The sequence below is a fragment of the Schistocerca nitens genome, chromosome 6, assembly GCF_023898315.1.
Source record: "Schistocerca nitens isolate TAMUIC-IGC-003100 chromosome 6, iqSchNite1.1, whole genome shotgun sequence".
NCBI classification, from domain to species: domain Eukaryota; kingdom Metazoa; phylum Arthropoda; class Insecta; order Orthoptera; family Acrididae; genus Schistocerca; species Schistocerca nitens.
Genome location: NC_064619.1, coordinates 367749356 through 367777280, shown reverse-complemented (window position 1 = coordinate 367777280; position 27925 = coordinate 367749356). Strand labels below are relative to the sequence as shown.

Genomic DNA, 27925 nt, shown 5'->3' with positions numbered 1-27925 from the left:
TGATTCTCACCCTTTCGTAGCCTTGTTGCCTTGCCATTGCCAGCTGCTGACTTTTACATCTGATGCATGTTACTTGTTTTGCAGGGCTGCTGCTACTTGCATGGCCAGAGCGTGAATATTTTCTGATGGCTACTCGGTAGTGGAAACTGGCACTTCCCCCTTGATGCCTGCTCTGGGACCTTTGTGTGCACCCATCTCCAAAAAGGCTTGGTTTGGGGCTTCTAGCTTAAGTAATCCAGCTGACAATGCTGTCAACTTTCAATTCTAAGCTTGCTTCCATAGCTTCATAGGCGGTTAACCTCTTTAGTCTGTTTTCAGGTGGCACGGCAAAATGTTCAGTTAAGCAGCTCTTAAGTACCATGTAACTGTGAGAATGTAAAAAACCCCACTGCTAGAATTGTTTGTGACTCTGAGGTATTTTATGATGCAATGGAATAGCACTGTGTCATCATGAATACCGTTTTGCAAAAGATGCTCTCTGCATGCAGGAATCAAAGTTCATGTCTGGATGTCTAGAACATGGCAGTTTGATGTGCTACGTGGTCGTACCTTGTGCTGTAGGCTGTTGCAGTTGCAGTTGTAGGGCACTGAAAGTACCTGATACGACAGCTTGGAGTGGGAACTGATTGTTGCTGTTGTCCTCCTGTTTTATGCCACCATTGCTTTATGGAGTCATCATTTACTTTCAAAAGCCAGGTCACAACTGTAGGAATGCTCCTTGGGAAAGTAGGAGCAGTAGGCAGTCACAAGCAATTATAAAGCACACTCCTTCAGTAATGACAAAACATGTTCTATACAGTTTTGCCACACAGTACAAAAGGCACTATAAAACAACACAAAAGATATGTAACACTTCGCTGTTGCAGTCATTTGTTATTTGTCAATTGCTAGTTGCAGCTACCTATTTCATATGGATAAAATATAATGTTTAAAAGATAGTGCTGAAAAACATATTTTAAAAGTTGACAGGTATCTTGGTACCCAATAAATGTTTTAAGAGAAGTGAAACAAGCCGATTCAGAACATGCAATCCATTTTATAAACCACAGTTTTTTTAGATATATTCCTTCAGTCATTTATATTTCACTCGAATAATTATTGTTACATGGAATACTAATGAAAGTGGCATTAGCTAAGAAAATAGTGAGATTGAGTGACATGACACATATACTATGTTCTAGTTCAGTATATAAGACACACATAAAATCCATGCAGAGAGAAAATACTTCCTTAGTCTAAGGTGTGTTTGGTGTGTATATCTTGGCTGTACACTTGCGTTTGTCCTGAGCATTTGGCATGCCATGCTGAAGTGTCCAGCAGTAGTCAGGCAACACTGCTGCCTCCATCAACCCTGATACCATGACTCCATCACCGAGATGTCCTGGTGAAAATGTTTACCACGTTCGTCACTGATTGAACCTAGGTTTTTGGGGAAGAAGTCAAGACGTGAGTCGAAGAGATGAATTCTGAGGGGCATGTTGATGCCCAGCTATTTGTAAACACTGATACACTTCTTTAGAACATTTACATAGTCAACAATTTATAATTTCGAAGGAAATAGTGCACACCTGACTTGAATGCCACCCATGCATATCTTTCAGTAACATGCATTAAATCTTGGAAATGAGTGTCAGCAATTACCTTCTTTATTTGTGAACCTATGAACATATGTTTCACTTTTGCATAACTCAACTTTGGAAAGTTGTGGCATTTGTATTGAAAAGCCTCTTGAGTTACTGTCTTTCATGAAATTCTTCATGAACCCCACCTTGATGAAGTGGTGGAATGATGATACTGTCACGGTCAGTCAATGTGCACACAAAGAATATTTTTATTTCCTAGCTCCATTCTGTTTCTGGTTGACGAATTCTTCTTCTCTTGTCCCACTCACAAATAAAACAGCAGTACTTGATATATCCTGTGTGTATTCCCATGGGAGTGGTGATAACTTTTAAATCATCACAGATACACCATTTATACTTGTGGTAGCATGTATTTTCAAGAAGTATTGACATAGTTTTGTATTTCTCTTTAAGGTGGGTAGACTATCCAAATGGTACTGATGTATGTTTGTTTCCATTGTGCATTGATACCACTTTCAAGCTTGTTTCAGATGAGCTGAACAATTGCCATGCTTCAGTGTTGTGTTCACCCTGAAGCTTGACATGAGACATTGAACATTCATATAGTAAGGAATAGTGTCACTCACTGCAAAGAATTTCACAAGTTATTTGTGTCTGTGGTGAAAATGCAAACCTGTTTTACTCAGTGCAAGCAAATTAAATCCCTTAAGACACAAAACGAGCAGTTCAGCTTGAGCTTTTGTTATAGCCAGGTCCTATACAAAATTACAAATACAAACATTGTTCGTGAAATTGTTACCTACTCCAGGATGACAGTCAGGGCCTCATACATTGCTTGAAGATAAAAGAGAACTTTTTCCTTGTGTTTCCTCATCAACTATATGTTCTGTATGTGCTATTGTTATTGGACAAGCAGTCACATCATGTGGAACTGGTTCAGAAACTGAGGCAATATCTGCATACTTCACAGATGCAAGAGTTACGTAGTAAAATCTGGTGAAATTTGCCAAACAGAAATAACAATTGTGGCATCATTGCTTGACTCACGCCACACCATAGGAACTCCAAATACCAGATAGTTGTTCTTCTTTGCCTTCCTTATTCAACTGTGCATGTTACATGCACACTCAAACAGATGAACTGTGGTGCCCATGATTGACCAATATCCACCTTTGAATCGAAGTATAGTTCATATGCTTTCTTCAGAAATAGTGTAAATCATGGGATTTGTCTCTTAGATAGCTGAACACATAGCAAAACAGATGTGGTGAATTTATACATCCACTGGACACCATAATATTGGCTTAAACTGAAAATAGAAAAGAAACATATGAAAGATTATTAACATGGTGTCAAAAAGTTTTGACATATTTCTAATTTCAAGATGACATCTTTTATTGATGATCCCCATTTAGGATAGCCATCAGCTGACGTTACTTGTGAAAATGGCACTGCTGTTTAAAAAGTGGTGTTGGAAGATCATAAGCAGATCACATGAGTAAATTCTGGTCTTATGTAACATCGCTAAGTGGGTCTAAGACCTCCATTCAGTCCCTTGTTGACCAGTCTGGTGTGGCAGTTGAAGATTTCAAAATGGAAATCGAAGTTTTAAATTTCATATTCAAGAAATTGTTTACACAGGAGAATCGTACAAAGTCATTTGACGATCAGACAGACTCCTTTATGGATGACATAATAATAAGCATCCCCAGTATAGAGAAACAACTGAAACATTTGAATGCAAAAAAATCACCTAGTCTGGATGGAATCCCAGCTTGATTTTACAAAGAGTACTCTATGACATTAGCCTCTTATCTAGCTTGCACTTATCAAGGATCTCTCACCCAGCATAAAGTCCCAAGTGACTGACACAAGGTGCAGATGACTCCAGTATATAAGAAGGATAAAAGAACAGACCCACAAAATTACAGACGAATATCCCTAACTTCTGTTTGCTGTAGAATCCTGGAACATATTCTCAGTTTGAATATAATAAACTTTCTTGAGATTGGGAAGCTTATGTCCATGAATCAGCATGATCAGCTTGTCCTTTTCTTATGTAATATACTGTGGACTGAGGATGAAGGGCAACAGGGAGATTCAATATTTCTAGATTTCAGGAAAGCATTTGACATGGTGACGCATTGCAAGCTATTAATGAAGGTATGATGATATGGAATAAATTTACTAAGTTCACAGATATATGACTGGTTCGAAGACTTCTTAAGTAATAGAACCATGTATGTTGTCCTCAATGACGAGTGTTCATTGGAGACAGGGTATCATCAGGAGTGCCCCAGGGAAGTGTGATAGAACCGCTGTTGTTCTTTATATACCTAAATGATTTGGCAGACAGAGTGGGCAGCAATCTGCAGTTGTTTGCTGATGATGCCATAGTGTACGGTATGGTGTCAAAATTGAGTGACTGTAAGAAGATACAAGATAACTTAGAAAAAATTTCCAGTTGTTGTGATGAATGGCAGCTAGCCCTGTGAATAAATGTAAGTTAATGCGAATGAGCAGGGAGAACAAACATGTAATATTTGGATACAGTATCACTAGTTTCCTCCTTGACACTGTTAAGTCATTTAAATATCTGTATGTAATTTTGCAAAGCGATATGAGATGGAACAAGCATATGAAAACTGAGATAGGGAAGGCAAATGGCTGATTTCAGTTTATTGAGAGAATTTTAGGAAAGAATAGTTCACCTGTAAAGGAGACTGCATATAGGACACTAGTGGGAATGTTTGGGATCTGTACCAGGTTGGATTGAAGGAAGACATTAAAGTAATTTAGAGGTGGCCACTTGATTTGTTACCGGTGTAATTGAACAACACGTAAGTGTTGTGGAGATGCTTCGGGAACTCAAATGGGAATCCCTGGGAGGAGGTGGCGTCCCCCACCCCCACCCCTACCCCCAGAAACACTGTTAAGAAAATTTAGAGATCTGGCATTTGAAGGTGACTGCTGAACAATTCTACTGCTGCCAACGTGTGTTGCACATAAGGCCCGTGAAGATAAGATACAAGAAATTAGGGCTCATATGGAGGCGTATAGACAGTTGTTTTTCCCTCACTTTACTTGTGTGTGAAACAGTAAAGGAAATAACTAGTAGTGGTACGGGGTACACTCTGCCAAGCAAAGTACAATGGCTTGCTGAGAATCTGTGTAGATGCAGATATGCAATATTGTGGGGCTATCTTATGGTACATGTGAGAGTATTTTGTTGTATGAAGAGCACAAGCAATGGATTGCTGTAAAATTTTCACCAGATATTCTCAGCAATGAGCAGAAACAGCGTCACATGCAAGTCTGAAAAGAACATCAAGAAAGGCGTAAAAGTGAACCAGACTTTTTTGAAGATTATTATTGGTGATGAAAGCATGGTTTATAGTTATGATCCTGAAACCAAGCAGCAGTCACCACAATGGAAGAGTCCATGATCACCCTGCCCCAACAAAGCTGAGCAAGTGAAGATTAATGTGAAATCCATGCTCATCTGTTTCTTCAGTGTGGAAGGAATTGTCCAAAAGTAGTTTGTCCTTCCTCATCAGTTTCCTACCACGATGTCCTAAGGTGGTTGAAGCAGAACATAAGAAGAAAATGTCTGGTAAAGTGGTGGACAGGTGATTGGTTCCTCCATCCAACAATGTGGGGTCACACATTATGTTGATCATCCAGGAGTGACTGGCAAAAAACAAAATGACAGCTCTTCCTCATCCACCATATTCACCTGACCTGGCCCTGAGTGACTTTTTTTAATCTGTAGAATGAAACTCAAGTTAAAAGGCCAAAGAGCTCACATATTTGAGGAGATTCAAGCATAATAAGAAATGGTACTAAATTGTCTCATAAAATATGCATTCCAAGGAGCTGGGAGTGGTGTCACTCCCAAGGATACTACCTTGAGGGTGACAGTGGTGAACAAGATGCAGATAAAGTGTAAATTTATTAACTGGTGTCTTTGGGAGCTTTTGTGTAGCATTTCATAAATAAAGCAGTGGACTATGGGAAAAAAAATTCACAATCGTGGGTTCAGGTTGTAAAATATTAACATTGATGAGTAATCAGCCTTCACAAAATATTACCTTCTTTGCACTGGTAGTCATAGTACCGACTATATCCTGACATAATAATAATAATAATAATAATAATAATAATAATAATAATAATAATAACCCCCGTGGAGGCCCGGGAAAAGAATAGGCCTCCGGTATGTTCTGCCAGTCGTAAAAGGCGACGAAAAGAACAAACCACTAATAGGGCTAACCCCCCTTTTAGTGTGATTACTTGGTTCAGGACAGAACTAAAGAAGCCTCGGACAAGCGCCGTCATGGTCGGGGACGGCGCTTGAACCCTATGCCCGCCCACAATGGTAATGACACTGCTAGCCAACTGGAAAATGATTTAAATCCAAATAGAGGTGTTTTGCAGGATATGCTTCCTGCAACCACCCTAGAAGGAAAACAAAGACAGAGGATGAGATGGTCAGATGAAGTTAATCGACACCTCATGTTCTGTTATTACCAAGCAACAAACCTAGGAACCAACACAACTGGATACAGATCACAAGTATACACAACATTTATTACCAGATACCCAGAATTAAAATTTTTAACAGAACAACGTCTAGCTGATCAGATTCGTGTAATAATAAAAAATAACAGGATACCCCAGTCAGAATTAGAAAACATCAAACAACAAGTTCAACAAATACTGGAACAAAATAATGTGCAATTAGAAGAAGAAAATACAGTAATGGACTCAAACATCCCAGAGCAAACAAACAAAGAACAACACGCATCAATTAAACAATCAGAGGAAAACGACATCTTAAGACAGCCACCAGAACAAGCACAAATAGAACACGAAGTGACACACATGTTAGATATAGAAGAAAAATTTCAGTTGACATATATAGAATACAAAGACACAAATACAGACATTAGACCATTCTTGCATAGACCACCAAATAGCCCACAAGTCGAAACAACAATAAAAACTATCAACACAATCATACACAACAAAATAAATGAATACACAACTATGGAAGAGTTACAACTACTGGTTTATGTAGGAGCACTCACTACACTAAATATACACACTAGGCAGATATCAGAACCAACCAACACACAGAAGAAACCCACAAAACCAGCATGGCAACACAGGCTACAGATCAGAATAGAAAAACTGAGAAAAGACATCGGACAGTTAACACAATTTATAAGAAATGAAATATCAGACAAAAAACGAAAAAGGTTAGGTAAAATCTCACAACAAGAAGCAATAGAGCAATTAGATGAAAAGAAGCAAAAATTACAAGCTTTGGCGAAACGACTTAGAAGATACAAAAAAAGTGAAAATAGAAGGAAACAAAACCAAACATTCAACACAAACCAAAAGAAATTTTACCAAACAATAGATAACACACACATAAAAATAGACAATCCACCAAACATAACAGACATGGAACACTTCTGGAGCAGCATATGGTCAAACCCGGTACAACATAACAGGCATGCACGGTGGATACAAGCAGAAACAGATACATACAAGATGATACCACAAATGCCTGAAGTGATAATTTTGCAACATGAAGTCACCCGAGCAATTAATTCTACGCACAATTGGAAAGCCCCTGGAAATGATAAAATAGCAAATTTCTGGCTAAAGAAGTTCACCTCAACACATTCACATTTAACTAAATTATTTAACAGTTACATTGCAGACCCATACATATTCCCTGATACACTTACACATGGAATAACTTATCTGAAACCTAAAGATCAAGCAGACACAGCAAACCCAGCTAAATATCGCCCCATAACATGCCTACCAACAATCTACAAAATATTAACTTCAGTCATTACACAGAAATTAATGACACATACAACACAGAACAAAATTATAAATGAAGAACAAAAAGGCTGCTGCAAAGGAGCGCGAGGATGTAAAGAGCAACTGATAATAGATGCAGAGGTGACATATCAAGCTAAAACTAAACAAAGGACTCTACACTACGCATACATTGATTACCGAAAAGCTTTTGATAGTGTACCCCACTCATGGTTACTACAAATATTGGAAATATACAAAGTAGATCCTAAATTGATACAGTTCCTAAACATAGTAATGAAAAACTGGAAAACCACACTTAATATCCAAACAAATTCAGATAATATCACATCACAGCCAATACAGATTAAGCGTGGAATATACCAAGGAGACTCATTAAGTCCTTTCTGGTTCTGCCTTGCTCTGAACCCACTATCCAACATGCTAAATAATACAAATTATGGATACAATATTACTGGAACATACCCACACAAAATCACACATTTGCTATACATGGATGATCTAAAACTACTGGCAGCAACAAATCAACAACTCAACCAATTACTAAAGATAACAGAAGTATTCAGCAATGATATAAATATGGCTTTTGGAACAGACAAATGTAAGAAAAATAGCATAGTCAAGGGAAAACACACTAAACAAGAAGATTACATATTGGATAACCACAGCGACCGCATAGAAGCGATGGAAAAAACGGATGCCTATAAATATCTAGGATACAGACAAAAAATAGGAATAGATAATACAAATATTAAAGAAGAACTAAAAGAAAAATATAGACAAAGACTAACAAAAATACTGAAAACAGAATTGACAGCAAGAAACAAGACCAAAGCTATAAATACTTATGCCATACCAATATTGACCTACTCATTTGGAGTAGTGAAATGGAGTAACACAGACCTAGAAGCACTCAATACACTTACACGATCACAATGCCATAAATATAGAATACATCACATACATTCAGCAACAGAAAGATTCACATTAAGCAGAAAGGAAGGAGGAAGGGGATTTATCGATATAAAAAACCTACATTATGGACAGGTAGAAAATTTAAGAAAATTCTTTATAGAACGAGCAGAAACTAGCAAAATACACAAAGCAATCACTCATATAAATACATCGGCTACACCACTACAATTTCATAACCACCTCTACAACCCGTTAGACCACATAACATCAACAGATACGAAGAAAGTAAATTGGAAAAAGAAAACACTTCATGGCAAGCACCCGTATCATCTAACACAGCCACACATCGATCAAGACGCATCCAACACATGGCTAAGAAAAGGCAATATATACAGTGAGACAGAAGGATTCATGATTGCAATACAGGATCAAACAATAAACACCAGGTATTACAGCAAGCATATTATTAAAGATCCCAACACCACAACAGATAAATGCAGACTTTGTAAACAACAAATAGAAACAGTAGATCACATCACAAGCGGATGTACAATACTAGCAAATACAGAATACCCCAGAAGACATGACAATGTCGCAAAAATAATACATCAACAGCTTGCCTTACAACATAAACTTTTAAAACAACAAGTTCCTACATACAAGTATGCACCACAAAATGTACTGGAGAATGATGAATACAAATTATACTGGAACAGAACCATTATAACAGATAAAACAACGCCACATAACAAACCTGACATCATACTCACCAATAAAAAGAAGAAATTAACACAACTAATCGGAATATCCATACCCAATACAACAAATATACAAAAGAAAACAGGAGAAAAAATTGAAAAATACATCCAACTGGCTGAGGAAGTCAAAGACATGTGGCATCAGGATAAAGTTGACATTATACCAATTATACTATCAACTACAGGAGTCATACCACACAATATCCACCAGTACATCAATGCAATACAGCTACATCCAAACATATATATACAACTACAGAAATCCGTAATTATTGATACATGTTCAATTACCCGAAAGTTCCTAAATGCAATATAACACATACCGTACAGTTAATAGGAAGTGACGCTTGATCAAGGTCCGCGTCACTTTCCATTCTTAACCAGACTTAACGTCTGAGAAAGTAAAGAAAGAAATAATAATAATAATAATTTTATTGTCGTTCAGCTGATTACAGCAATAGACAAAGTCAAGAGCATATATTTCTACATAAACTACTATATCGAAGTGAATTGGTTTACATAAAATAGGTACACGTTAGAATACAGTATTTTCATCTTCAAAGAATTCGTGAATGGAGTAAAACGGATTGTTCACTAGTATCTTGTATAATTTAGCTTTAAAGATATTTACAGGCAGTTCTTTAAAGTCAGCACTTAGTCTATTAAACATCCTTAGTCCAAGAACTAGGTAAGAGTTATGCGATTTTGATAATCTATGATATGGTACGTCTACAGATGTTCTGTTTCTAGTATTATGGCTATGAATATCACTTCTCAACACAAAATTAGACACATTGTTTCTAATGTACATTAAAACATTGTAGATGAATATGTTTGCTACTGTAAGACACTGCAATTTAATAAACAGAGGTTTACAATGTTCTGTTTTATCAGAATCCGTTATTATTCTTATTACTTTCTTCTGTAAAAGTAAAATGTCATTTACATGACAGCTACTACCCCACAGTAAAATTCCATAAGAGATGATGCTTTGGAAGAAGGCAAAATATGCTGGTCTCACATAGTCATTGGGAACATGTCTTTTTAAATTTCTAATTAGATAAATCACTCTTGAAAGCCTAGCCAATATATTTTTAATGTGTGGTTCCCACGTCAATTTATTGTCAATAGTAACACCTAAAAATTTAACAGTTTCTAATTCCTGGTAGTTAGGAATCTCTCTGAGGTTAAAGTAAAGTGTCTGGGTTTTGTTTTCATTTAGCAAGAAGCCATTAGCTTTGAACCATAATGAGGACTGAGCAAGGGTATTTTTGGTCAGTGTTTTCAGTGTACCTAGATCAGAGCTTTTATGTAGAAAAGTTGTGTCATCAGCATACAATATTGTATGAGATTTTATGAATTAGGGCAGGTCATTAATCATTAGTATAAACAGTAAAGGTCCAAGCACCGACCCTTGAGGCACTCCGTATCTAACATTAACCAAATTTGATTTCTCCCTACCAATGCACACAACTTGTTGACGGTTCTCTAGAAAAGACCTGAACATATTTATACTGTTGTCATCAAAACCATAGTAAACTAGCTTATTTAGCACAGTGTCATGCTCTACACAGTCAAAGGCTCTGCTCAGGTCACAAAATGTAGCCTGGGCATAGTCCCTAGCCTCGAACACATCTAGGGCTAATTTTACGAGTGAGTCCATTGCATCTGTTGTGGATTTACCTTTCCTAAATCCAAACTGTTTATCACTAATTATATTTAGTTTACCCAAGTAGGCACTAACTTGCTCATACATAATCATTTCTAAAATATTTGAAAAAACTGGGGTCATGGATATAGGTCTGTAGCTAGCGGGACAGTTCTTTTCCCCTTTTTTGTATATGGGCACAACTCTAGAAATTTTTAGTATGTCGGGGAACTTACTTTCAACTAGGCATTTGTTAACACAAAAGGTTCAAGGATAAATCACACAATCAATAACATCTTTCAACAAATTACATGACATATCATAGTAATCAACACTAACTGAAGGTTGAAATTTTTCACTATTTTTAGGATATTATTTGGGCTCACTTCTGTGAAAGCGAAGGTGCTTGGGGGAAGCTTTTCAAAGCAGCTGTCCATAATACTAAGTGCATTTTCAGGTGGTTTGATTATTGAACTACTAATTTCTTCAATGGACTGAATGCAATATTTATTAAACTCTTCTGGGGTAATGGCAATTTCCTCTTTGTGTTTAGCGTGTGCAATGGAGTTTATTACACTCCAGGCCTTCTTGCATTTATTGTTAGATTTTTCAATGTTTACTATGTTATGCAGTTTCTTTGCTTCATTTATTGCCTTCCTGTACTTTCATTTAGCTTTAGCATACAGGTCTTTATACAGTTCTGATTTACTGGTTTTGCACAGACTAGAATACAGCATAACAGTATTTTTCAGTTGCCCTAACTGTGGAGTATACCATTCCTTCGTTTTCCTTTTCTTGTAATTACTACTAATATTCACTTTACATTTTTTCAGAGGGATGCTATTTTCAAATACATTTAAAAAGATGGAGAAAAACTTTGTGAATACAATATCAGCTGAACAGTGTTGAAGCCTAATAAAACATATGTCCCAACTGAAATAAGTGAGGGCATGTCTAAACCTATCCATCCTCTCTCTGCTCACTGGTCTAGTAATCACAGTTTTAGATTCTGGTTTGGTGCAGTCTGAAGTTACATTATTAAGACTAAGATATACTGCATCATGGTCTGAGAAAGGGAAACTAATTACATCAGTGGACATACAAGTTCTCTTAATATTTGTAAATATATTGTCTAGACAGGATGAGCCTCTGGTAGGTTTGCAGTTAACATAGTACATGTTAAATTGTCGAAGCACATTTTTGAGCTCTGTCACAGTTTTTCTGTCCTGCAGGACATCAAAACTTGAATTGATATCCCCTCCAATGACAACATTGTATTTTTTCCATTTCGGTATACATATGTACATTAAGAGTTCAAGTTTCTCCAGAAAGATATGGGGGTCACCACTAGGTGGCCTGTACACTACTACTACCATTAGCTTAAGGCTCTCAATTACTAGACCTGACATTTCAAAATGCATTTTATCACAAAGGGTATTGAGATCTATCCTGCCACAGTTTGGTGCAAGAGGTGTTTTTGCATATATTGCTGCCCCACCACGTAAGTGCTGTTTTCTGCAATAGCAACTAAGTAGTGTGTAATCATCCAATACTTTGTACCCAAGCTCATCCTCTTTACACCAATGTTCACTTAAACATAGAATATCTATCACGTTTTCATTTGAAAATTCGTTGACAATTAAGTTTTTATCTGCCATGCCCTGAATATTGAGGTAGCATATTTTAAACTCTACTTTAGGCATTTCTTTTTTTGCGTATTCTCTTAGTTGACATGCCTGCATGAAAGTTGACCAGGTTGTGTCCTTATGTTACTAGAACACCCAACCTGGTCTATGCATACAAGTTTTTGTCATCTCAGTTGAAACATAATCCAAACACATTACTGGTCTTTTTTCCTTCTCTAGCTTATCCAATACTATTCCGATAATTGTATCACTTAAAACACATTTACCTAGACAACTGAAATGTCGACCATGCTTGGTATGCCATTCTCTGCTACAACTACTGGTGTTAATTAGGGAAACATTCTTAAAGTGCTTACAAATAGCTTTGTACTTCTTGTTTGTCTGCTCCACTTCCTTATTCACACATGACCACTGGGGCAAATCATGTCAATGTGGCACATTAACAACAATCACGTTGGTGTGGGTTAACATTCCGAGAGTCTTCTTCAGTGTCGAAGTAGCAATCTTCCTTTCTTTTCTGCTGACGTCGTTTGCTCCGGCCATTACCACTACAAAGTCTCTGTCCGCGAGGACTGTGCTTTCTTTCTTGATTGATGTTGAAACATCTCGTAAACCAGCTCCTGATTTAACAGTACCTTCTATTTCAAACTCGTTAATCACACGAGGTCCACTTTCCGTTAACATAGCTGCTAATCCTCTGGCGTAAAATCTTGATTTTACGTTTTTTCTTATACCTTCCTTGGCTGTTCGCTAAATTTTGATTTTACGTTTTTTCTTATACCTTCCTTGGCTGTTCGCTAAATTTTGAGAGTCCTGCACCACCTTATCAGATGAGTGTGCTGATACAGTTTCTATGTCAGCTGTGTTTTGAAGCGAATTATATACTGGTTGAGCCATGCTCCAACTTAATGCAAATTATAAAGAGCTCTAGAACATAAAATCAACACATAACTGAGTTAAAGTAACACAGTGAGGCTGTACTCAAACTTGTCAACAGCTGATCACCACTCAGCCTCAAAATTCCATTACTTCAAAAATATTCTTTCACCAGGTTATATTGACACACACACACACACACACACACACAGGGTGTAAAAGAATGGAAGTTTAAAAATTTATGAAATTGTAGAGGATAAAATTTTGAATGTACTGATATTTTTCTTCAGTTTCAACATTTTGTTGACAGGAAACCAGTAAAATTTTAAATTTCTTAAAGCATTTGTTAACAATTTTGTCAGCATTTGCAGTATTTATATTAGGTGACTAGTTTGGAACCTTACAGCTTAATTTTTCAAGCCTGGCCTGCTGAGGCTACAAAAAGCAGTACACAGTTGTTACTGAACAGTGACTACAAAAGTGATATTACAATAAAAAGTTCAAATGTAACAGAAATTAATTATTTGAATACAAGCTACCTGCATTGACAGTGCCTGATCTTAATAATGAACATCAAAGTGGCAGCACATGCTTTATAAACGTTTGCAACATGAATGCCACAATCCACATCTGCCTCTTGCAAGTCAAAATCAAACTGGAGTTCATCATAGCCAAAACCAACAGGACATTTTTGATGGTGCTAACATCGCACCTCTCTTACAAGCACATGTCTGCAGTGAATGGGTGTGTCATGTTTCAAATATGGATCCATCCAAGCCCTTTTATTAAATCTGACATCAATACTGTGAATGGCAACAACTAATGTAAAAGTATTACACAAATACAAATTCTAGTGTCATGTACATATGTGACCATAGATAAGCATATCCTTGGCCAATGGACACATCAAATTAAAATAGGGGGTATCACAGTGTCTCTATTTACCAGTCACATTTAATATAATGTGCAGTGAAATGTATGACATTTATTGCTCCATTACAAAATTTGCATTATACATACAGATAGATGTCTTCCAAAAGTCTACATACATAAATAGTTTACACACATAAAACATTTAAAAACAGACAATATCATTTATTTAACCAATAATTTTTGTAAAACACCGTTACATAGTCCTACTAAAACAGCTGCTCATGGCACAGATTCATTATTATATCTTGTCATGCGTGACCTCCTTGAAATTGCCTTGTCCTGTACTCAAAGAACGTATCTCTTCATGTGATCCTGTTGTTGTAAATCACAGAGGACAAACTCTGTAATACTGATACTCCAGCATAGTGATGAGGATTCTGGGTTTCTCACTTCAAAATGAATCCATGCCAACACATTTATACAATTTTTCATGTATACACTAATGTTCCACATTAACCACAACTATGCTAATACAAAGTACACTATACCTTAAACCAGAATTAAACTAGCACGTCAACAGCATTACACAATAAAAAATGTACTAATAATTCTCTGTACCATGAACCCATTCCAAAAAATTCAGGAAGACTGCTGTGAGCAGTGTGACAGTGGTGTAAAACTTACAGGCTGTTTATACAGTGTGTGCTGCAACTGTTATGCAACAGTTTTACGAGCATGATCTCCACTGTCTTGGTAACACAGTTAAATTGTGTAGTTTGTAGCCAGTTTGATTCTGTAGTTATAGCAGAAAAAACAGTCTGCAATATGTCACTATGAGCTATAACAAAAGACACCCTTTTTTGGAGTTTTTCCAGTTATTCGGACTTTATCACACTTTTTAATCATCAAAACTTTTGATATTGCCTACCCCAGAGGATACTAAAAATGGCAGAACGTAATAAAAGATGTCAGATTTATTTAGAGTACCAGCAAAGTTTGGGCCCATTTTAGTGGCCCTCCACACTGTCATTGTGTTTTAGGGTCTTAACAAGGTCTGTTCAAAAAATTCTAGAACTGTGCACGCACAATGTTTGTACACTTACCTTTAACTTATTGTACATCATCTCCTCCAAAATACTCTGCTCTACACTGTTTCCAACACTGTTTTCAATTCTGGAGCAGTCTTGATATGCCTTTGGATCATGCAAAGCGCCTTGTACAAATTTTTGCTTATCTCATCTATCATTGCAAATCTTCGTCCTTTCAACATTATTTTCAACTTCGGAAATGTGCGGGTGCGTGATCATGATGCAAGAGCCATGAATTGTCTCACTACATTTCAGGCCATTTCCTTCTCACATTTTCTTGCAGATGTCACAAGACATCTCAATAGTACCACTGATTTACAGTTTGTCCCTGTTGCATGAATCCATGATGAAATAATCCTTAAAAGTAAAAGAAAACTGTCATCTTGACTGTGACATTTGACCTGACCTGAAGAACTTTTTTGGTCTTTGAGAACCTTTCCTGACCCATTTTGAACACTGATCCTTGATCTCAATATCATAACCATAGACCCACATCCCATCACCAGCTAGGATTCTCTTAAGAAACATCTCATTCTCATTTTCACGATCCAAAAGCTCTTCACAGATTGTGAGGCTAAGGTCTTTCTGGTCTTGACTTGTTAGCCGTGGGACAAACTTGGCGGCAACACTATGCATTCCAAGATGCTGTGTCAGGGTTTCATGACATCCTACTGAAATGTTACATTCTTCTGCAATTTCTCGGACAGTCAGTCTTCGATTGCACAATTTTGTTGATGTTCTTGACATTAGCGTCGTCAGTAGACATTGAAGGACATCCCGAAAGAGGGTCATCTTTTAAGTGCCGCTTGGCCATTTTTAAACCATGTGAATGATTTGCAACATGAATTAATGCTTAAGCACTCATCACCATAGGCTTCCTGCATCATTTTGTGTGTCTCTGTAAAGGTGTTCTTGAGTTTCATTCAAAATTTAATGCTGACGCGTTGCTCCTCTAACTCTGCCATCTTAAAATTCGCAAATTGTGTGACCTAACAGTCTACTCAGTACAGCACTGAACAATAAGTAACAGACATCCAGCAACTTCTAGCAGTTACACATTAAACCCTGGTGTGTGCTGGGGTGCCAACTGCATTTCGCTCAACACACCATTGGTGTGAAATTAGGAATGTTCTGAATTTTTTGTACAGACCTCGTATGCTCACATTGCAAAACCAGATCTAGTTTGTAGGTGATTTAGAACATGGTCTTTCTTTTGAAAACGATTTAAAAGAGTTTGCAGAGAACTTTTTTTTGCAAAAGAGGGCCAAAATAGGCATTTTTAGCATTTTCTAGAAAATTCATCAATATAGCCCCCAATTTTGGAAAGGAGAAGGAGAAGGAGAATAAGTTTTTTATTCCAAGTCCTTGCTCTGGTAAGTTATTACAAGCAAGGTTTCAGCTGTATCCCACGGTTACTTTTTGAGATATTAAAAGCTAAACTTCACTTTTTTTTAGCATCTGTTTTTTTTGACCGACTTTGCTTCAGATTATCCATATGCAAAATGCCCAAGAAATGTTTTTTTTATACATACAATTTCGCTGAAGAGAATGCAAAAAGTTGTACATGATGACCTAGTTTTATTTCTTTCAAGAAAATATTGCCAAGAGATATCATGTATCGGAGTTCCCGAAAACTCATGGGTACAATGTTGATATCTGTGCTTTGGGTCAAACAAATAACTGAATTAATGATCATGAAAATTTACCAATGTTCTTAGGGAATGTTGCGATTGTTCGTACAAAATTTCACCAAAATCTGTTGTAGTCATGCAGGAACCTCTAGACCACTTGGAATGACCCATAATATTCTTCAGAAGTTCTGGATTGTAAATATTCTTGGCTTAAGCCAAAGGATATGTAAATATCCTTATCAGCAACCTGATAAGAATGGTGATTTGCAATTTTCCAGAACAATTTTCTTTACATCTCCCACATTGTCGTTAGTAGTTGATATGCCAGGACATCCAAGGTGCTCATTACCTTCAGCATCTTTTTGACCCTCTTTAAAACATTTATACCATATGTAAACTCTTTTCTTACTCATAGTGGATTTACCAAAAGCCAGAGTCATGATTCTGAATGCAGTGCTGCACTTTATTCCATTTTTCAAGCAAAATTTAATGCAGATTCTTTGATCCATGTGTTTCATGAGTAAAAAGTTGACTGACAACTCAAAAACATGTATGCCCTTTGTGACGTCAACAGTAAACTAAATATTTAAATCAACTGAAAATCAATACATTAGGAAAGTATATAACAACAAGATAAAAAGAAACTCTGAAATAAGATGTTCAAAGCCTGCAAAATTAAAAAATTCCCATTACTTTTTGATCATTTAAACAGTATGAAGAGCTTGTCATAATTATCAATTTTTGAGAAAAACTACCACTGCAAGAATCAACAAGCTTGTTCAAAATCTTGCGGTTAGGGTTAGGTTAGTGGTGTTTAACGTCCCGTCGACAACGAGGTCATTAGAGACGGAGCGCAAGCTCAGGTTAGGGAGGGATGGGGAAGGAAATCGGCCGTGCCCTTTCAAAGGAACCATCCCGGCATTTGCCTGAAACGATTTAGGGAAATCACGGAAAACCTAAATCAGGATGGCCAGAGACGGGATTGAACTGTCGTCCTCCCAAATGCGAGTCCAGTGTAAATCTTGCGAATAAGGAGGATTGTCACTAGTAAACTTTGATTTTCAACACATAAATTAACTAAAGTACAACAAATTTCCCACCAGTTTCATGCTGGCCAACAACAAAATTTGGGTAACCAATATATACAAAGTGCAAGTTGACTTTACAGTTTTGAATATGTTAGTTAAATGGTTGATTGATTAATTATTAGTTAGATTCCCTTGACCCATATTTAGGTATAATCCTAGGTATGATATACTGCTAATAGTATGTCACACAATGCTGTGATTAGCTTGGCTACAAAAATACTGTTTTTGATCTTCATCTGTGGAAAAGTTCACTGGATTGCTGCATTCATTGGCATACAGTGAAAGCAGGGTTCAACTTTGTTACGAAGCATAATGCAATTAATGATGGTGGTTTCATTGTGATTTGTGTCTTACAAGTAAATAGTGCATAGATCTGCTATTTGGTAATGTCTCATAATCTGTTTACCTAATTCTTCCTGCTGAAGATATTTCTATTCAGCGAGGCAGTCTACCATGCAGTCACCCCGAAACTATGTCAGTGTGCCCTAGTGATCGCTTTACAGATAAGAGGGTACTTTCATGGTCATCTGACTTCAGTTCTATTGAAGGCATATGGGATAGCATTAAGGGTGTATGGGATGGCGCCAAGAGGAAAAAATTCTACACAAGAAACACACCGCTAACCAATCTCGATAACCTGCAGTGTGTCTGGTGATGTGGGCTGGGTAAATATCCAGTCGACAGGACATTTATAAATCGGCATTTGGCCTGGAATTTGCCGAAAGCAGTTTTAAATTTCCAAAATCTGGGTATTTATAAAAAAAAGTACTTTTTAAAGTTTTTGCTGCTAGAATGTGTAATCTACCAATTAAAATAGGGGTACGGGATGACACTCCCAATATTAAAAGTTTGTAAGTATTTACACTTGCCTTTATTACTAAGAACAAAAGGAAAGAAGAGAGGAGCATGTCTTTTTTTTTTTTTTTTTTTATTAGCGTTCCAACTTGCTGTACCAAGGGAGGGTGTATGGTGCTGATAACTGCTTATCATTTATAATGTCCTTTTTATTTTTACCAGTTTTACTCTTCACTCTAAGTCTCTCTCTCTTTCGCAAGCGCGCGCACACACACACACACACACAAACACACACACAAATGGTTCAAATGGCTCTGAGCACTATGGGACTTAACATCTTAGGTCATCAGTCCCCTAGAACTTAGAACTACTTAAACCTAACTAACCTAAGGACATCACACACATCCATGCCCGAGGCACGATTCGAACCTGCGACCGTAGCAGTCCCGCGGTTCCGGACTGCAGCGCCTAGAACCGCACGGCCACCGCGGCCGGCCACACACACACACACACACACACACACACACACACACACGTACATACACTGTGTTGAACAGATTTGGAGTGATAAGCTGGTATAAAAACATTGTCCTTAGGTCACTGCTTTGTAACAAAACACATTTTATAACCAATATCAAATCTCTGAATGTTATTGAAGAATGATTGTTGGTAACAGAATTATTACTGAATGTATTAAACAGCTGGCATGTGTTTCTTGATGACAAATGCATTCCCAAATGTCAGACTGTCTTCTGTGGTGCTGTGGGGGTGGGGGGATTGGGGGAGGGGTGGCAAGGGAGGAGGTGTAGTGACATTTAAGACAGTCTATAGTTTTCTACTCTGCTCCTTTCTTTATCTACTTTTGTACAGCTGCACTGCTGTGAAGATAAAACGAGAATGCTAACATAAAAAAGATTTAATATCAAGGAATTGATGGACAAGATGCTGGAATCATTCGATTCTGATAGTTTTCGATTCCTAGAGAAACCAAGATTCTTGGAATTGCGAGATTGGGATCAGTGTGTGACATTCCCAACTGAAATCATTGTGGGTAATCTTTTTTTACTCTAATTCCAGTTATTCAAATTAAATATTAGTACTATTGCTATTATTGCAGGTAGTAGATGAAATTTTGAGTAAGCGGCTGATAATTTCAGGTAATTCAAGCAGTTCTGGGGGTTATTTAGTTAGTTGGAATTGACAACACTGGTTTGACTGTCTGACAGTCATTCATGTCTATATGGTTGAGTGAGCAGCACATAACCTTGTTTTTTTGTTATTTACAGTTTTGTGAACAATAGGCTACTGAACAGTTGCAAGACAGTTAAGAAAAAGGATCTGTTTGGAACTTTTTTAATTTATAGGGAAAGGAGTATCCTGTAAATATTGTTTTAAGAAACAAAAACAGTCACATTCCAACCAAATGACGAAGCATATAGAAAAGTGTTTCAAGTGCCCTCAGAATTTGAAAAAGTGCTTGAGTTAGGTACAATGATTGAGAACAACTTCTTAATTTTTTCAGTAGTACAGTGTAAATAAAAATACTACCTACAGACTAGCTACTAAATATAAACTATACTTTATTTAAAAAAATACTTTTGTACTTGAGTGTTGTTTTCTTTTTTTATTATGTACTACCTGAAGGATTGACCTCATTAGAGGTGTAAAAAGTCATGTTTATCATCCAATTTATTTCACCTAATAATTCCCCCTTAACTCTCAAGCAGCTTTTTGAACTTGGTTACATAGCTGCTGAAGAAGCAGTGTTGCAAAACACCTTTTCCAATACAAAATATCAACTTAAAATTGTTTTTATAAGGACCACTTATCAGTTAATCTCTAATATGCATAGATGCCTGGGCATTTATGAATTTTGGGCAATTGCCCAGGAATTTATCCTTAACTTATAAATGCCCAGGCATTTTCCACCAATAATTGTGTTGAATGCTGTTTCTGCTCATTGCTGAGAATATGCAGTACAGACTTTGCAGCAATCGGTTGCCTATCTAATTCATCAGACAAAATCCTGTCATATATTCTGTAAGACAGCCTCATGATGTTTTGCATATATCCTGAGTGATCTGCCTATTGATTCTCTGACACCATATTCCAAACAGCAGTGATATTTTCTGGAGTAATGTTAGTTGACAGCTATCCAGAATGGGAATCATTGCCAAAAGATGTCATCTTGAAACCATTTAAACTAGTCAAATTCTGACTGTGACCTAAGGCATCTTTCCCAAATACATGCTTCAACATGTTGTGTGTTCCTTCAGTCTGGAACAAAAGTTAATGCACACATATAGCTCCTAGACATCTGCCATTGCCAGTTTCACAATACATGCAACACACAACAATGGGGAAATCTGCCTAACAACTAAACATGACCACCTAGCTCAAAGCTGCTTGAGGTGCTGACTCATGAAAGGTGTATGAGGTACCACCTGGCACTGTTCTTCATCATACAACCTAGACTTCATGAGCTACACATCTATTGAGAGAACTTTTGGAAAACATCTTGTACGAACTTGCAGCTAGACATAATGGAATGGTATTACATGTGCCCACAAGAGCTGGACAGTAATTGTCCACATCTACGCACTCTCCACACCATGCCTCAAGACCCAGGACACAGAATAGCAAGGCCAAATATTTTAATCTGGAGTGTAAACTAACATTCCACTAGATGATTTATATGTGTTTACAACTGTTGCCTTACTGACCCTTGTGTGCTTCAAATGTGTTAAGATGTGCTGCTGTTCGGACACCTGTGTGCTTTGGACGTGCTAACAGACAGAGCCATATTTATACACAGGGCATTTACTAACCGTCTAACATTTAGCCTGCTCAATTAGAGCCCCTGGGAGGGTTTGCTTCTGTGGTCTTGTGTTGCTGTTTACATCTTTGTTTTTAATTACTGGCTATTGAGTCAAATCCATTTTTGCAAACATAATGGCACACCATCATGTATGTACAGGGGAAGAAATGTTGGAAATACTCACTGGAAGTGAGTGTTAGACTAAACTCTTCATCTCTGATGACAGTGATGATTCTTCAACATAATTTCAAAACAACAATCCTGAGCCACGTACATTATCTGGTACAATACAGCTGTCTCTTTCTACAACAGGTGAAAATTTTTAAGACTCACTAGCTGGATGCAGCCACACATTGCTGCAATTCAGTCTTGTTATATGGCAAATTGCTAAATATTAATGGGAAGTGGAGATGTATCGTAATCTCCTTCTCCCTCCTGTCTCTTCTTCTCTCTCTCTTTGTCCATTTGCCCCTCCCCCTCTCTTTGTCTATCTCCTCCTTCTTCCCTCCTCTCTGTCCATCACCTTCTCACCCCTCTCATCTTCTCCTTACCTCTTGTCTCTTCCTGTGCCCTGTTTCTTGCCCTCTCTCTGTCACCATCTCCAACCTTTCTCCATCCATCTTCTCCAGGTCCCTCTCTCTGTCCATTTTCTCCTTTCTATTGTGTGTGTCCATTTCCTTCCAATAGTCTGTACATCTTTTCTACCCCCTCTCTCTGACACTGAGCCTTGTTTATTGTTTGAAGTAAATCTGACAAGTACTTTAAGAGGTTTTTGATAACGATCTTTCCCCTTCATACATCCTGTATATGTTTATGCTAGCTGTTCTTGGCCATGTGTTGATGTGACTCAGTCTGGTGTAACGGAAAAGAAAGAAAAAAGAAAGCACACATTTCTAATATGAATGACATTCTAATCTCCTCCCCTTGCCTCTGCACTCTCTGTTCATCTCCTCCTCCCCTTCTCTTTGTCCATCTCCTCCTCCTCCCTCTTCTCTCTGTCCATCTCCTCATCCCTCCTTCTGTCCATATCCTTCTTTCTGCTTTCTATGACCATTTCCTCCCACCCCTCTGTCCATTTCCTATCCCCTCCCTCTCTGACCCTCAACCTTTTTTATAGTTATTGCAAATTCAGATATTGTAGTAGTTTTAATCATAGGCTGATAAACCATAGATACAACTTTTCCATTAGCTAAAAATGTTAAAAAATATAGCCTGTATCTGCCCATTAGTTTACTACAGTAATGTGTAAAAAATTGAAGTAAATCAGTCAGCTTTTCAAGATTTTTGGTAATAACTTTTCCCCTTTATACATTACATCGTTAATTATAAAGAACATATATTACAAAATATGTATATATATATATATCTAAAAACAAAGATGATGTGACTTACCAAACGAAGCGCTGGCAGGTCGATAGACACACAAACTATATTTTTCCCACGTGGAATGTTTCCCTCTATTATATTCATATCATTAATTTGTTAGTTTGTGTGTCTATCGACCTGCCAGCGCTTCGTTTGGTAAGTCACATCATCTTTGTTTTTAGATATATTTTTCCCACGTGGAATGTTTCCCTCTATTATATTCAAAATATGTATATAAAAACACATAAATATGTGAATGCAACATTGCGTCAAATTTCAAGTCAATCAACCAACTACTTTTGAAGTTTTGTGAACACAAACTTATAAAGGCTGAAATTTTGTACATAAAGATAAGCATCTGAAAGTGGGAGTGAAATGCTCAGGTGAAGAGCGCACTCTAGTGACTTGTTTGACTGAAATAAAAATGAATTTCAGCATGTGTTTTGTGATTCAACTTCAGTGGGTTAGGGCAAGATCAAGCAATCGCCTGTTTCCCTGATATCTGCAGAAGAAGATTTGAGAAAAACTGTAGCTGACAAAATCAAAAGATTTTGTTTGTACACCAACACAGATAAGCTAGAATCAGTCCATTTTTGATTGTCAAGGTGGGTAGAAACAGAGTTTAAGGAACTGTGTTCGACTAGGTGGTTTGATGAGTCTGATAAAAAAGCAAGAAAATATGTTTGTTTCATAAACATCTCACCTTATTTCTCAACATATCTCCTTTGGGAGATACACCCTTGGTCCAGTGATTCTGCAGCTTATTCATCCCTCTGCAAAATATGTGTTGACTACAACTATCACTTCCTCATTTAATGAAAATTTCTTCATTGAAAGCCAAGGTTGCAAGCCGGGGAATGGAAAGAAGTCACTTGGGATTATGCCTGGTAAATAGGGTATATGAGGAAACAATTCAAAGCCAAATTCGTGCACTTTTGCCATAGTTATCAGTGATGTATGGGATGGTGCATTATCCTGGTGAAAGAACACATGCTTGTGGGCCAACCTTAGTGGTTTTTTAAATTTTTTTAGCCAACACAGTTTCAAACAATCCAGCAATGAAGTGTATGAGAGTCTAGTTGTGGTTCTGCATTTTTCCAGCTAATCTATGAGGGGGGGGGGGGGGGGGGGGAAAGCGGTGGCCATCACCTTACCAGCTGACAAAATGGTCTTTTCTTTCTTTGGTGCAGTTTCACCAGCCTTTGTGCATCATTTTGTCTGTGATGTGTAATGCTGCATCCAAGTTTCATCTACAGTCACAAATTGGTGCAGAAAGTCTTGTGGATTGTGACTAAACATCACCAGATATTGTGTTCAAATGTTGTGCCAGATGCTGTTTTGGTCATTTGTGAGGTATTGTGGCACTCTACTCGCACACAACTTTTTCATAGCCAATTCTCCATGCAGGATATTATGCACCAACTCAGTTCAGATCCCCGCATTCTCAGAAATTTTGTGAATTTTTATTTGGCAGTCTGAAATTACTGTATCATGGATTTTGTCAATGGCTTCCTTTATGGTGACCTCAACTGGATCGTCGAAGCATGCTTTGTCTTTGATGCTTATCCAACCATCTTTGATGCTTATCCAACCATGTTTAAATTCATTAATCCAAAATTAAATGGTCTTCAATGGTGCTGCAGAGTCCATGCGAATTTCATTCAGTTCTGTTTTGTTTAGTGCAGTAGTTAAAACCTTCAAATGAAAATGTCTAACAACAGCATGAAGCTTCGTTTCCTCCATATTCGGTTGCCGTCAACACAATGACAAAGTCAGACAGCTGTTTACAGTGAACTGTATCAATCCTGAAGGCGCAACAAAAATGCTTCATTCTTTCATGGAAATTTGCCAGACTTACCAACCACCCTCATACATAGGCCGATTTTTTATATGTAAAGATAAGTGTCTGGTAACAGGAGTGAAATATTCAGGAAAAGAGCACACTTTAGTGACACGTTTGACAGGAATAAAAGTGAATTTCAGTATGTGTTTGGTGATTCAGCTACTGTGAATTAAAACAAGATCAAACGGATGCCCATTTTTCTGGATATTTGCAATAGAAGATATGGTTAAAACTGTAGCAGATGAAACCAAAAGATTTTGTTTGTACACCAAGACAAATAAGCTAGAAACAGTGCATTATCAGTTGTCAGATGGAAAGGAATGGGGTTTAAGCAGTTGTGATCTGTCATTGCTACTTGCCTGCCTATGGCTCATGTGAAAAAGTGGAAAATTACTGATTATTGGTCCAAAGACATAATCTAGAACACTCGAGTTTACAGCAGAATTATGTCTAGAGGCAGACAGGTGTGGATCATGCTGTTACCTCATCTCTTCCAGAATACCATTTTAACAGTCACCTTTAGTGCTCAGACAAATGGTGAAATCTTTGCAGAGAGGATATTGCATAACAGTGTATGTAACAGATAATTTACATCCTTGGTGACTTTTGTTTTATGTTCGTTAGGCAGTGATCTAAGGCATATTTCTCTGCCTACTGTTTTGTCTCGCAATGCTGGAGACATCAGAGACTATAAAAACTCAGATATCAGTTGCACTGTTTTAGTCAGGTATAATAAAGTGGAAAGAGGGAATGTAATATTTGTGATCATTGCACTCCAGAAAAACACTACAGTTGATGGCTGTTAGGATGTCCTATGGTTCATAATAGATACTGTTTTTTCTTTTGTGGGATATAGATGGATAATTTTGATACAGAGCAGGCCTTTGGAAAATTTTTATTACATTTAACCACCAAAACTTTTTGTGAATACCTACAGTTGTCATTATGTAATAATCTTATTTTACTTGCAATTTTTTTTCTCTGTAATATCAGACATAATGTCTGAAAATGAAAATGCATCTGTATCATGAAATAAATTGAAATAAATACCCATTCTTTGATGAAAACCTCTGTATTTCAACATTTTCTCCAGCTGCTTTAAACATTTCAACATATTACCGATACAGAAGAAGGAAAAATGCTGCAGGAAAATGAATTTCACTGTCCCCAGTTGTTTTCTCAAGGAACATACCTCATTTGCATTCAGAAGTGTACATTTATGGTGTCAGTTAATTACAAAAATTATTTTGGTGAACATGAGGAAAAAAATATTTCTTGAGAGTCAATATAAGAACAATAAAAAATTGAGAATTATCACTCATCTAACATATTGGATACAGTACACAGTTTCAAACTTAAACAACCTCAGCGAACCGAACTGTTAAACCTTGAAACTACCTGAGACTCTATAGTTGCTTTTGACTGAGTGATTGATTGATTCTTTATTGGTCCAGTTTCATCATATAGCACAAATTGTACAATTGCTATTGGACAGGTCAAAGATAAGTTACAATAATACATAGTATTAGCAAAATAGTAGGAAAATTAAAATTAGGCACCTATTACAGTTAATTTTGTTACTTATTCAGAAATTCTCTGACAGAATAGAAACAGTGCTTTATTAGCAATGCCTTTAGTTTAGCTTTAAATATTGGATGAGTAGTATTTTTTATTTCCTCTGGTATCTTATTGTGTAGATTACACCAATGTTAATTATGCTCCTCTGATAGGTCTTTGTTCTGTGATATTTTTGATGTATATTTGATTCCCTTCTGGTACCATCTTTTTAAGGCCACAAATTATTCTTAAAGCTCTATTTTGCACTGTAAAAACCTTTACACTGTGAGTTGAGTATCCCCAGAAAATGATCCCATATCGGATTAGTGAGTGGCACTGTGCATAGTATGCCTGCAGTACTGTTGTTTTGCTTGTTGTAGCCTTTAAAATTCTTTGGCCATAGCACACAGATGATAGTTTTCTACACAAGTTATTTATGTGTGTGTCCCACTTTAAGTCTTGCTGAACCCAAAGACCCAAGAATTTTGTGACACTTACATTTTCTAGGGGATCATTTTTTAATTGGGCTTGAATAGACATTTGATTAGTTGGAGGAATTAAATGAAAATCGACACACAGTTTTTTCAGTATTTATAATGAGTTTGTTTTTTGTGAACCACTCACAAAGTCTTTTCATAGAACTTTCTGCTGTGGACCGCAAAGTTTCTAGACTGGATCCAGTGAGTAATATGCTGGTGTCATCGGCAAACAGGATAGTTTTTGTGGGACTCATATATTCAACTAAGTCGTCCACATAAATCAAGAAAGTAGTGGACCTAAGATTGAGCCCTGTGGTACACCATATTTTATTGGTAATTACCCAGAAAGAAAGGAGTTGTTTCTCGTTTTATTCGTTTTGTTGAATTCATACTGAAGTGATACTTTCTGCCTGCAGTTTTTTTAGGCATGAACACAACCTCTTACTCCTCGTCTTTCTAATTTTTCGAGCAGAATGTTATGGTCCAAAACGTCGAAGGCCTTTGATAGATCTAGAAAAATAACTGCAGCTAATTTATGTTGATCAAGAGATTTTAAAATGCAGTCTAAGAATTCGAAAATTGCCGTCTGTGTAGATTAAGACTTTGTAAAACCATGTTGTTGTACTGTAAGAGGTGCATATTTACTTATGAAACTTAAAAGCCTGTCATAGAAGAGTTTTTCTAACTGTGACATGGGTCGTTAGTTTGATATTTTTTCAGAGGAACCTTTTTTTAGCAGTGGTGAAACTTTTGCTATTTTAAAATATCTGGAAATACACCAGTTTTTAAAGAGAGGTTGAGAATTTTTGCCAAGGGGTTTGCTATATGGTGAACACATGATTTTAATATGAAATCAGGTACTTCATCAAGACCACTTGACATTTGATTGCTTAATGATTTAATTTTACTTATAATTTCATTGTGGTTTGTTTCACACACATACATAGAAGCAGTCAAGATCACTGACTTGCTGGAAACGTGGGACTTGTCCTTGACATTGTACTTGAATGAGGTCTTCAGCTAGTGAGCTGAAGTATTCATTGAATTTTTCCACAACTGAATTTGGGTCTGTGACTTTTGAGCCTTCTAGTGTTAATGATACA

The 27925-nt window shown here is 37.0% G+C and overlaps 1 protein-coding gene across 1 annotated transcript in view; it reads left to right on the top strand.

Annotated features, from left to right (window-relative positions):
* LOC126263364 (dynein axonemal heavy chain 10) overlaps positions 1-27925 on the top strand; it is a 1742213-nt gene that overhangs the window by 38374 nt on the left and 1675914 nt on the right. The gene's annotated exons all lie outside the window — the stretch shown is intronic.